This window comes from Vigna radiata, unplaced genomic scaffold (genome assembly GCF_000741045.1).
Source record: "Vigna radiata var. radiata cultivar VC1973A unplaced genomic scaffold, Vradiata_ver6 scaffold_122, whole genome shotgun sequence".
Lineage (NCBI taxonomy): Eukaryota > Viridiplantae > Streptophyta > Magnoliopsida > Fabales > Fabaceae > Vigna > Vigna radiata.
The window spans coordinates 884,501-898,549 of NW_014543108.1; the positions used below are offsets into that span (position 1 = coordinate 884,501).

Genomic DNA, 14,049 nt, shown 5'->3' on the forward strand with positions numbered 1-14,049 from the left:
TTATTTATAGGCTTTGGATTGATATAATATTAACAATAATATAAACAGAATAAAATATAATCTTACTTGACATATCTCTGTTATAATATCTTTATAAGATATATCCGAATGATATATTTTCGTGAATATTTTATACGCTGGCCTTTTACGCTGGAATCTGGAATTGAGCCTTGAGCCCAACTAGAATGTGTGGGCCGTTTGTCTACTAAGACCGTTCGGCCTTTAATTATTTCCGATCGTTGGAAATATAGGATCGTACATATATAAAGAATATAAATATCGTTTTGTAAAAGTATAAAAATTAGTGTTATTTATTGAAAACATATAAAAGTCAAATATTTATTTATAAATGGTAAAAAATGCTATTATCATTTTATTTAAAAATAAAGATTTATTTTAAAACTTAAAATATGTAAGTAATAAGGAAGGATAATTCAATTTTCTTTTTAAATAAATAATTTTATGAAAAAATTAGAAATATATTATAATATGATTGAATAACATGATTTAAAAGAATAATTTGTGAATGTAAAATTCTCTTGGGAATGAAGAGTGAAGAACCTTCGAACAGTCGTGAGAAATGAAAAGTAAACCGTTTGGAAATAGAGTAAAGTGGTGTTTGTGTAAGAGACGCTAATGGCATCGTAAGCTTCTTCCTCGGCTTCGCAAACCCAAACACTGTCTTCAACATCTGACCAACGTGTTTCTCTAACTCTAGCTTTTCTTAAAGCATTGGGCATGGACAGACATGTTCCACAGATTTTCGACACCAATGGCATCTACTCCAACTTATTTGGAAGCTTCCTCAAAGTCGACGACATCAAAAGGGGACGAATCTCTTGCACTATTGCTATCAAGCCCCCAATTGCAGTAAGCCCTTTTTTCCATTCTTCATTCATTCTTTCTTGTTATGCTCTGTTTGCTCCTACCACACAAATTGGGAAGAAAAAGGCTCGTGCTTGTAAACTGTTAATTATTCAATCTTTGAATTAGGTTCTGCACAAAATGCTTTATATTCTTGAATTGTAGCATTGTTTCTGTGTTTTACAGCTGAGAAAATTGGAACCGAAGTTCTCGAGATTATGTTTTTTCATCTTTTATGGAATGGGTATGTGGAAATTACTGATCATTTGCAAGATATATAACAATTTTTGAACAAATGATTTCAAATTTTTAAGCAATTTAACTTCATGGTGTTATTTTTAGATAATCATGTTATTGTTGTTAATGCAGAGTATTAATTAACTACAAACTTGATGATTTAGCGTGACTTTCATTTTCATGATATACTGTTTTGATAAAGCAATTCAAATTTTTTCTACCAAACTTTGCTTAGATAAAATTATTTAATGTTCATTATGTGCAAATTTCATTTTACTTTGATTTTGAAATTCCTTTATTAATTTTCATCAAGTTATTTTAATGTTGGTATTTTAAGTTCGTTTCACAATTGAATTTTTCTCACATAATTAAATGTGGGCCATACCTGTGGTATTTTTCTTCAAAGTAACCCCAGCATCAATTTCTTAGCCATTTGAGAGGATGCAACTTTGTTTAAAGTAAGATTTCTACAATTTTGTATCTCCTTCTGAGGTCTAAATTTTAAAATTTATGTTAAGGAGGGTGATTAAAAAGTGTTATATGAATGTAAATAGATATTTTCATTTCCTATATTGGACTTGCAGAATTTTTATGGAACACTGCATGGAGGATTTGTTGCATCTTTTGTTGAGTCGTTGTCTACTGCTTGTGCTAGAACAGTTAATTGCTGAGGACAAGGAACTTTTTCTTGGGGAAATTAACGTGTCTTATCTCTCTGCAGCTCCAATAAATGTGAGTTCTTTCTATTGAACTTTTAATTTTGATTCTCAAAATTATCTTATGGGCATGACTGCTTTCCAGATTCTGCAAATCAGTTCTGAATTTCAAAGCCTTTTAGAAAGACTTGTCAATTCATGCTGGCTGAGTAAGTTAGATGATTTAGTCTAACTTGCATTTGAAATGTAAACTTACAACTTTAAAAATTTTACACCTTAACGTTAGGCAAGGAGATCTTTGAACTTAGGATTTAAGATTTTTAGCATTAGGTGTTATGTTGGAAGTTCCATATCAATTAATATCAATTTACAATATAAAATTGGATGCAAATCTTGTTATATAAATTAGTTGTGTAAGATTGAGTTAAAATTAAAGTCTACTTTTTGTATAATAGAGTTATGGATTAAAGTTTATCTTAAAAAAAATATTATTTTTTAGGTTTATTATTTTACTTTTATTAGACTATGATCATCTATTACTGTTGGGTTTAATTATAATTTTAATCTATTATTAGAATGAGACTTATGTGAGATTGACATTAAAATATGGATGAGATTTTGTGATCTATTGTTCGAGTGTCTTGTATAAAGGGTTATATTGAACTCGTGAGACTTTATATATTGATAAGTGAATGATAAAAAGGTAGTATGTTTATGAGTCTGTATGGGAAAGTTACATGTGGTATGGTTGGGTACACAAGACAGACTAAGGTCCTTCTTAATGATGTTAGGAATTTATAACGACGATGTGTTTGGAAATGTTGTTGATAGGATAACGTTGATGGTATAGTCGTGATAGGGTTAATGAGGATATTGATGATGGTAAGGGTGTAAAAACGATTTCTTAATAAGGATATCGTTGTAGACGATTGATTTATTATTAAGGTGTGTTTGTTTCCTGTGTACAAATTTTATTGTTATTGGTTGGGTTAAGGTAGCTTATTCATATTTGTTTGCGTTGTGATTGTGTGTGTGTTTTGCGATGATCGTATGACCTTTTGTTATATGGGAGAATGAGATGTTACAGATGCTCCAAATGTATGATAGAGACGTGAAAATAAGAAGACAACTTAGGTTATTTAAAACTTTTGTACTATAAATTTTAAAAACAATGTAATAGAGTTCACTTTATTTCATTTTGATTTTATTAATTTCAGTAGATTTCTGCAATAATATTATGATTTTAAAAAAATTTAATATTTCTGATGAGCATAACAAAAATCAACGGGATGTCACAAATGACAGAATTAATCATTATTACATATTTTACTTGTTAATATGAATGTTAATCGGTAAATGTAAATATTTAAATTAAGTAATATTACTTCAATGAAATGTAACATCCCAAAAATACGCCTAAGACATATCAAGTGGATGCAACATGTTATAATAATGTAAAGCAGTTAGGAGTGGAAATTCAGATGAAAGGTAATATACAGTACAGTCATCCAAAATACAAGAGGAGGAATAAAGCTCTACTTATAGCATAGAGTCTTTCAAAATGATACAAAAGGAGATATAGCTAAATATATACAATAGAAAAGAACTAATCTATACTACTCTACTCTATCAGCAACCGTATCTGGAGTATCTGGAGTATTTAGCAGCTGCTCCAACGGGGACTCTGAAACCTCTCCTACTTCTGCTCACATCCATAATTGAATGATCATCGCAGAAGAAACAATCACAAACAAAACAGACAACACACATGCAAGGGTAAGCTAGATTTCAATGAAAACAAGTCAATTACAATTAAACATAGTAAAAGAGACATACAATACAACAAGCAAGGAAGAACAGTTTATTTAAGTTATAATTTGTTGTTTTATTAGGTAGTGTTAGACTTAGACTCGTCCGGACCCAGAATGAATATCGAGCTATGGCGGGTCATGCACTTGTGGTGGCCTCTACTGCTTTGCAAAGCCATTGCCAATGGGTTTCACCCTACCACACACAAGGTTAGTCCGTTATCACTCACCTTGGCCCATATAAAATGGAGACAACCAAGACTAGGACCCCTTACTGCTCTTCACCACATGAACTAATCTTCTCTAAGTGAGATTGAATAGTCATTAGAGCTTTAAGGGCAACCCCCAAGACTGAGCTACCTATATTCATTCCAGAAACTTAACTTGAATCACTCATTCTTGGCCCATATAAAATGGAGACACCCAAGATTGAGCTTCATATATTCATTCTCATAACTTAATTTGATCTCACCTAGAGATGTACTTAAATCACATTACATTTCACACTAACTTTACTTACTTTAATTCTTAATGTTATACATAAAGTTAGGAGATTAATTTGGTTTGGTTACATTATCAAGCATAGATCAATCCAATAATATTAATAGAAGTCATACAAGAGGAACCATAACAAATACATGAATCATCACACAAGGAAGAAGAGGAAACAAGAATTACATGTTTTCAGAAAAACATCACTTATTAATACAAATATCTTTGTAATCTTAAATTACCAATACTTAGGTAATTCAAATGGCTTGGAAACCCACACCATTGGCTCCGGAAGGGTCAAAAACCCCCAGAACGACCTAGAGAACGTCCAAAACGGACGTCCGGAACCCCCCGAACTGTCAAAAACAAACATGACAGCAGAAAGTGGCGCCCAAGCACCCGTTAGGGGCGCCCGAGCGTGAGTTCTGCAGATTTTATGCAGATTTTGCAGAACTCACACCCCCCAAATCTGTTTTAGGCCATTTGGTGAACTTTGAACACTCCTAACTCGATCTATAGGCTAAATATAACTTGTTTGAAGCTTTCCCCATGATCCTAACACAAATTTCTANTTACTATGCAGAGATTTTGAATCAAAAACTCAACTTAATTCTCTTAGAGACTCAATTTGAATTATACTACTTAGAAACGGTTTCAGACTCTTTTGATGTTGCCTACAAGTCATAATTGGTTTGTCTAAGCTACCACAAAGGTTCAATTCAAGTCTAAACCCCTAACTTAAAATTTCACTACCCTACTTCCTAAATTTGATTTCCTAGAACACTTGAAATATTACTCTCTGCTTAAAACTCTGTCTAGTCTCTCCCTCACAGATTCTTTCTAATTCTAATACATTACCCTAGTCACAACACATCCATAATTCAGAACATATGTGTTTACAATGAACATAGGCTAAAGTTCACAAATTCAGAACATAAACATAATGCATTCAAACACACTTTAACTTAACATTTTACAAAAGTTTCTGCATGCATTGATTAAATTCTTTACACACAAAATCTACTTACAAACAACTTACTATTCTACAATAAAAGATGAATCTAGCTTCCCTTACCTTGGATTCCAACAGAACAACTCAATGCTTCTTCTATGTTTCCTCAAAATTCCGAATTTACCTCCAACCCTATAGATCACGAAATTAGTGATCAAGGCGTTTCTCAAAGTTGAATTTGAAAAGAAATTTGAAAGGAAGAGTCCAAAGACGCATGAAATCCTAAGATTGTATGTTCTAATGCTCAAGAATGGGGAAAAAGGAGAGAGCAACTTACCCCTTCTTCGAAAACAAAAATTGATCGGAGAAAAAGGAGGTCTTGGTGTTCAATCGCTTTAGACAGCTGCAAGGAGGAATTTAGGGGATTAAATCTGCAGGATTTTGGAATAGAAAGCAAAAGTAGCAAGAGCTTGGAGAGGTTCGTTTTCCAGGCAAAGAGAAAAGTTCAAAGAATTCAGCTTTTTCTTTTGAACTAAAAATGAGGTTTTAACTTTAAAAGCTATTCCCTTATTTTCTGTTGCCACATGTCCTCATGTTGTGTTGACAAAAATTCTAAGTTCTTACATGAAATAAATGATCTTAATTTATTACAATTATTTTTAAATTATTTTATATTTGATCAATTATTTGCTTAAATTATTAATTATAAATAAGTAAAACAGATTATCAAGATATTACTTTTTTTTATTTATTTATTAAGCATTAATTTCATAATTTATTTTTTAAGGATTAATGTTTATGTATGAACTAAATGATTTATAAATTATTTTGTCAAATCTTAAAATAATATAAAAATAAAAATTGTATATATTTTAAAATTATTTTATTAAAATTAATGTCAACTCTTTGTAAAATGATAACTAGTACCGTCAAAATGGGTTGAAACCAGTGAGTCAATCTGGTTCACCACGGCTTTGAGCGGGGTTGGATTGGAAATAAATGTGAAAATTTTGATGCGAGTCAATTTTGATCCGGCTCACTAAGAACCCGACTCACACTGGTTAAACTCGTGGTGATCGAGTTGGCTCATCAACCTACCTATTTTTTTTAATTAAATCAAATTAATTAAATTAATTATTCCAATCCTATTTTTTATTGAAATCAAATTAATTAGATTAATTATTCAAAACACACATCCTTCATAATCAGACTCTCTGTCTTCTCAGTGAAAATCTCACAAAGATCAGTTGTATTTTAGGAAGTTAATTTTGATTTGATATGATGGAAAAATATATACAATATTTTTACAATAACACAAAAAAATAATATAAATCATCCTATATACAATATTTAAACATCCTATATATAGGATATTTTTACAATATTTAAACATCATAATATATATATATATATATATATATACTATTTTTATAATACTTTTAATAATTAATAACACGGAAAAATATATTCAATATTTTTACATTATTTAAACATCCTATATATACAATACTTTTAATAATTAATAACACGGAAAAATATATACAATATTTTTACAATTATTTAACCACTTCACCAAACACTTTTCATTGTTTAATATACACAACTATAGTAATATAAAATCATATAAAATATCCTTTATGTAACTAAGATATCTTTTATGTAACTAAGATTTTTCAGTTTTTTTATATTAATTATTTCAAAATAAATAATGTTACTTATGATAACTAAGATTCTTTAATTTTTTTTATATTAATAAATGCAAAATAAACACATGCTACTTAATAATTTAGATTCTTCCGTTTTTTTATTTTCTTTTATATCAATTGCTCTAATTATTAATGTTTTAATTTGATTGATCAAAGTAACATGTTATAAGAATATCAGAACAAGAGGGTGAAGAAAAAGTGAAAAAAAAGTTAAGTGAGTCAATGAGTCAACCCATTTAACTCACCAATCAGTGGTGAGTCGGGTCGAGTTTGAATTTTTTTCAGCTCGTTAATAAATGAGACGGGTTGGATTGGCTCACTAAGTGATCATTCCGTGGTGAGTCGGGTCGAGTCGGACCGAGTTACGCGTTTTAACAACTCTAAATAACTGACAATATTTATAAATTCATTTTCGCAAGAAAAAATTGAGATATCTTTTCAGTAAATTAGTTATGAATTTAAAATTAGAAAAAAATTTATTTCAAAATTTAAATCTAAAATTAAAAATTCTTATTATTTTCAAGTTCTTTTTACACGAGAATTTTCAAAGAAATTTTTTCTCATGAAAATTTCCTGTAAATTTTCCTGCAGGAGAATTTTCTACAATAAATTTTATGAAAAATATTTACCAATTTTATAAAAGAATTAAGTATCCACAGTAAATTATTTATAAGTTAAAATTTTCGAAAAAAAAATCTTTCAAATTTTTTAAAAGAATTCGTGAAATAAAAAATATTTAGTAAAGTACATAATAAAAGCGAATTAATTATTTCCACGTGCATTAACTATGCCTTGGTGCATAGGATGGACCACTTACCACTTACCTACCTGTTTTAATGAATCAAAATCTTGAACAGAAATAAATATTTAAATGGTGTTTCAACTATCAATATTGATTTTGATTTAGTAATACACAATTACCTTTTTCGTTTTTCTGTTGTTTTTTCTTTTTTGTCCAATCTCTTCACCTTTTCATTCCCATAATTTACAATTTTACAGGCAGTTTAATTTTGTTTTCTCTCGCGGTACAAAATAAAATTTTAGGTATTTTACTGTAAAATGTTTAAAAGTGAATAGTAAAATTGCAATTGTAATGATTGAAGTGTGCAATTAAATATTTCAAATATATTGTTAGAGTAAAAGAGAATATGAGACGAAAGATTTTATGGGTACTTACGTTCTTCTCATAATTTTTTTTTTTTAAATTGGTGTGAAACTCAAATATTTTAATGTTAAAAGCTTAAAATAGAAATAGAAATTTTATAACACGAGTTTCATTATTTGAGTCATATCATCTATTTAAAAACAGTTCTTTTAGATTTTTTTCCTTTTTCTAGATATTTTATTTGTTGGGTCATTTGTTTGAAGACCAGAGAGTGCCAAAGTGATCACTGCTACAAGGTCTTTTAATATAGCCGATTAGTTTTCTTAAAGGAGTAAGTTAGTTTATACTTTTTTTTTTTGAATTGTACATATCTTCCATGCATGTGAGGTTTAGTCTGTCACATGTGTGTTCTTAGCATTCTAGTATGTTCTCAATTGATTAATGACTCTAATTGTGTATTTTGATCATGATTTCGTGGTTGGTAGGTGTAGATAGAGCTCTTTGAGTTAAGGAAACAGTTTTAGGTTCTTTCGAGTTGTTTAAACTCCTATCATGTAAGGGGAGCTAAATAACTTGTTTTTAAATTTGTAGTCACTTGATAATCTGAATTGGTATGTAAAACTGTATGGAACCATTGTTGAATTTATGTGAGTTTTGTGATAATGTATTATGACATGACAAATTGATGGTTTAATGTGATGAATCTTGGATGTAGATAACTTGTTGAATTGAAACTAATTTGGATAAGCTAAGCAAGATAAAAAAATATTCTATTTTTAGGTTGTGTTTTTTTGTGTTTTGGTAATAGGTTAGAATGATGGTGAGAAATTGGTTTAGAATGGGTTGGTTTTTGGATTTAAATTGAGGGTTTTGACAAAGTGAATTTTTAGAAGAGTGGAATTGAGGAGAAACTTGATGTTTAGGGATTGTTTTTGAGTTATTTGTGACTTGTTTAGCCACTTAAATTGCAAAAATCTATTTTGTAACATATACATTTTGAGTTTGAGCTTTTAAGTTGTTAGTTTGAAATGATGCATCTTAATTCTAGCCAAATAAGCAAAATGATATTAAATTTTGGATATAAATATGTTCTTAAATCATTTCTAATGTCAAGGATACCATATTGGTCATTTGTATGGGTCTTAGGTGCAACCAAATTAAAAAATTATGTTGCTGTAAAAAAATTGACAGGAATAATCGATTATTAGATCTGATAATCGGTTATTTCAGTCAGAATCATGTCTTTGCTGAAGAACTCTCTAGAATAACCGATTATAAGATTTGATAATCGATTATTGTAATAGGTATTTTGAGATAATCGATTATCAGGTCTGGTAATGGATTATTTCAGTAGGTAGTATGGTATTTGCTTAAAGTTCTTTGGAATAATTGATTATCAGACCTAATAATCGATTATCTCATAAGAAAATTGATATTTATGATTTGTGAACATGTTTATGTATATGTTTATAATGGGTGAATTTGATGGTATGCATGATGCTTCGTGAAATGCAATTTGAATATTAACATGTATGGTAGTTGTGTTCATGTATGATATGATGGTTATGATGATATGTATAGTTTTAATACACATGAATGCTTTATGAATGTTAAATATGGATGTGTGTATGGATTAAGTATGATGTGAAAAAGATTCCATGGAAAAATCCTTATGGTTGTTATGTTGTATTAAGTATTGAAGTAGGGACTTCGGGATTGAGGGATGATTTTGACACTCTCAATAACTCATAATCTCAAGTAGAGATTGGTGGTTATGTCGTGGAGGGTAACATGAGGTCTTTAGTCTGATGGTCATGTATTTGCAATAAATGTTTGATGGATTAACCTTGGTGTGTGGTAGTTTGATGAAGTAGTAGTATGATATGAATAAGATTCACCACACACGGGACATGTCCTCCATGAGTCCGACATCAATACGTGTATCTGGATTGTTGAGTCTAGAAATGATGATTATTCCTGTATTGCTTGATTTATATTATGAATGTGATAGTATTGTTTTAAAACATATGAAATGATCTTTTGGTACTTTAGCTCATCTTTCTATCTTTGTCGGTTTATGTTTGTGTTTTTCTTTGTTTTTTTTTTTGTAATGATTACCTTAATGGTGTGAGTTAGTGGTGTCTTTGATGAGTATGAGCTAGTTGGTGGTGAAACTGAAGTTTAGAATAAGACGTTTTATCGTTTTCTTTGTGTTTTTTAAAGTCTATATACGTTTTTGGTTCTGTGTAATATATTTTCTTAACAATATCAAAATATATATATATATATATATATATATATATATATATAATAATAATAATAATAATAATAACAATAATAATAATAATAATAGTTAAACATTATAAAAAATAGTATGTTAGAATATTAATATATTTTATAATTTTTAATTGATTAGCTAATATAATCAAATTAATTAAAATAAATATTATGTTAAATTATTTATTATAACTTAATTTGTAAAAGTTAAAAATAACTTAATTTGTAAATTAAAATTTAAATTATAATATTAGTATATATTTAAATTTATAAGTGATATAAAATAAAATTAGTTTTTAAAATATTTTATTTTTCTTTTTAACTATCTTTTTAAAGAAGAAAGTAGCATATAAGGTCGTTTTGATTTTGATATGTTAATTTGACAAGTTAAGCAAAATTGATCAAAACCAGTTAATTAGTTAAAAAAAATTAACTCATGATAACTTAACAAATCGACCCCCTCTAAACTCCTTTATATGTCTATTTGTCCACATATAATTTGTTTATTTTACACTTCAATAAATATTAATATTACAGTTTTTTTAATTATATGGAAAACTTCTGAATTAAAGCAAGCACATATTTTCGTCAAACTTAATATTTATTTCTAGAATATCAAATATTTAATCTCAATTTAAAAACTAGTAAAAAACTTCTAATTCCTAATAAGAAAAACATGACTAAAATATTTATTACTTTTAAAATTGTGATTTATTTAACCGATCTAAAAATGATAGAAGAATGCATACATAAAGATAGTTGGACTTAATTGATGGAGGAAATAGTTATTCATTTTCCACCACAATGTGAGAAGAGGCTGTGAACGTCTTACAAAATCTTAAGTAGGGTCATATAATAATATTTGTGGTATTGGGAATACTCACCGTCTCTTTCCTCCGTACATTCAATAAATTTGAGTGGTTAAACTTCATCAACAATCATTTAATTAAATTAAACTAAATAATGAAAAATGGAACTACTTAAAGTAAAAAAAATTAAACAAACAATTATTTCTCATTTGGTTGGTGAACAAACCTTCCATATTATGTATTTTTGTAATTTTAGAATATATTTAAAATTTAAGATAAATTTATGTTGTATGTAGATTAAGCTTTATTTAAATTTTAATTAAAAACAATTGTGATCTTTTTAGGATTAAAAAAAATAATTAAATGATTCAATCCATTTAATCTACCAATTTGTGATGGATTAAATTAAGTTCAAATGTTTTAAACTTCTTAATAAGTAATTATTAAATAAGAAACCAAATCAAATGATCTGTTTAGACATAAATAATTTTTTACTCAACTGTTTTTAAAAAAAAAACTACAGCCGTCAAAATGGGTCACAATCCGCGAGTCAATCCAGCCCGTCACGGGTTCGGGCCGGATTGAGTATGAAAAATACAACCCACTTATATGCGGGTCAGATTTCAACCCGGTTCATGTAGACCCGGCTCATGCGGGTTGAACCCGTGGTGAGCCAGGTTGGCCCACCAATCCACCTACCTAATTTTATTTTTTAATTTATTATTTTATTCATGAAACCCTAAAAAATAAAATACTTTCTTCACTCACTGTGTATTCAAAAAAAGTAACATCTGATCTCACAAATCATTCTCATGGTACTTGCTCTCATTTGATAGTGCTCTCACCCTCATTTTACTGTAATTCTTCAAGGGAGCAGGGAAAACACCCTTCCTTTTTTCTTCTCTTTTCTCCACATTTTTGTTTTCTGACTTCTTCTTTATTTTTTTCAAAAACCCTATAATGACAAAAGTAGGGGTTTGCGATTTTTTTTTTGTTCTGGGGGACTTGAAGACATGGAATGATTTTTTCATGTTCTGACATGCTTGTATAAGATTTTGTTCATTTTATTTAAACAATTTGAGTATACATTATTTGAACAAATTCTTTTTGATATCTTTAAATTTGGAAAATTATGTTACAGATTAAACTATTAATTTTTTGTTGATGTTGTTGAGTACTGGTTCTCTGTTTTTTTTTACTAATATTTTTTTATTGATTGTCGAAATTGTTCTGATATTAGGAAAATCTTTATTAGTGAATTTGGAGACAACAAGGTCAAGGGTTACAACAAGAACAAAAAATGATGAATATAAGAAACTTATTTGTATGTCTTTTGTGTTTGCTTTTGAATGACATTTGAATTATATTATTGTTTAAATTTAAATTACAGAAAGTTTGTGTTTTTTTTTTTTTTTAAAAAAAATTTAATTAAATGGGCTAGTGAGTCAACCCGTTTACTCGGATTCAAGTTTTTCTAACTTGCTAATAAATGAGTCAGGTTGGGTTAGATCACTAAGTGACCAACCCGTGGTGGGCCGGGCCGGATCGAGCCGAATTATCCGTTTTGACAACTCTAAAAAAAACCTAAACTATTAATAAAGAATAATTTAGTTCACTACTTAAACTATATCAGCATTCTTGAAACCATCTATTTTTTTACGTGTATAAAATAAAGTACAAGTTGTAAAATTTGTTTCTTAATAATATTAAGAAAGTGTGTCAATGATTGTATCAAACTAATTTAGCTCAATTGACAGTTAAAATTATCTAGTTTAGTATAAATTTTGTGAAACTAGTTTACAGGTTAAGATTAATTTGGTTTAGTTTTTTCTTTCCAATGAAACTATGAACAAAATGGAATCTTTACTAAGAGGATTATGTATGAAGAATTTAGTTTATTTTAGTTTAACATTATTTTATAAATTGATATTCAATGTTGCTGTGTAAAACAAGGTGTGATTGACTGACTTTCATATAACAATATTTCTTTTTTGAATTTTTTTATAAATAAATGTTAAATGGTTCATATTTTTTTATGGAGCCGTTCCTTCTAAACTTGCCAAAGAGTTTAAGTTTTTCTAAACAACAATTATTGTAAGATGCTGATATTTTGAGAATTATTTTTTAAAAATTTTGTAACAAAATACGTGTCATTATTTTTTTAATTTATTTAAATTTATATTTAAAACGAAATAATCAACAAATTACGCTTTATTAAAAAAAATTGTTAAAAAAAATATTTATAAAACAACTTTTTCCTTATTGTAATGTGGCCCCAGAATTTGAATGACCGACATTATTCATCTTCCATTTCCATGTTTTTTTCTATTATGTTTTTTTTTATTTAGGATGTGGCACGTTTTTCTACCATGTAAATTGGCTCTACCCACCCCCTGTGTCTTTGTCAAGTAGGAATGGTCCAGATATGTTTATTGTTTTCCTTTTATGATAAAAGTTATACATTCATTTTGGAATCATCCCTTAATAGAGTTTGATCTAAAACGTAATATGTTAATAATTTCTTTTAGTAATTTTTTAACAATATATTTTATATTATGTGTTATTATTTTATTTATTTATTTATTTAAAATTGACCAATTACAAATTATTATACGTGTTGTGTTAAATAATTATAAAAAAAATTATTAAAAGAATATTTTTCTTTTATTTATGGGACCATTACATGAATTAATTTGTGGTGGAGATATATTGAGTGCTCAAAAGGAAAAGTGCGGTATTTATGGATTACAACTTATTCTTTAAATAGAAGTTAATTATAAGTGTAAAAATGGACCACTCCAAACTCATGTTTTTTAGCATACCAATTACCAATTGCATACTTCTCAACCAGTATCTATTATTTCATAATTTAAATATTTTATTTAAAATGGCTAATGCATTATTCATAGCTCAATTACATCATTCAATTGTTTTAAGAACTTCACCAATGATTTTATCACGGTAAATCTCACCAAGATTTCCATTATCGAAAACGAGGTTCATGTTTTCCACGCGGGAAAAACATTTCAATAATATAATAACAAGTGGCAGATGTAAAACCTTATGTCGTGGGACATGTCTATCATTTTAGTAATAGATATTGGTTTGAAGTTAGGGGATTATTAAGCTAAAGAATAGTTGAA

At 28.3% G+C, this 14,049-nt stretch overlaps 1 pseudogene; it reads left to right on the top strand.

The window, feature by feature from the left end:
- Positions 1-536: 536 nt before the first annotated feature.
- LOC106752998 lies at positions 537-12,177 on the top strand (annotated as a pseudogene).
- The last annotated feature ends 1,872 nt before the right edge of the window (positions 12,178-14,049 follow it).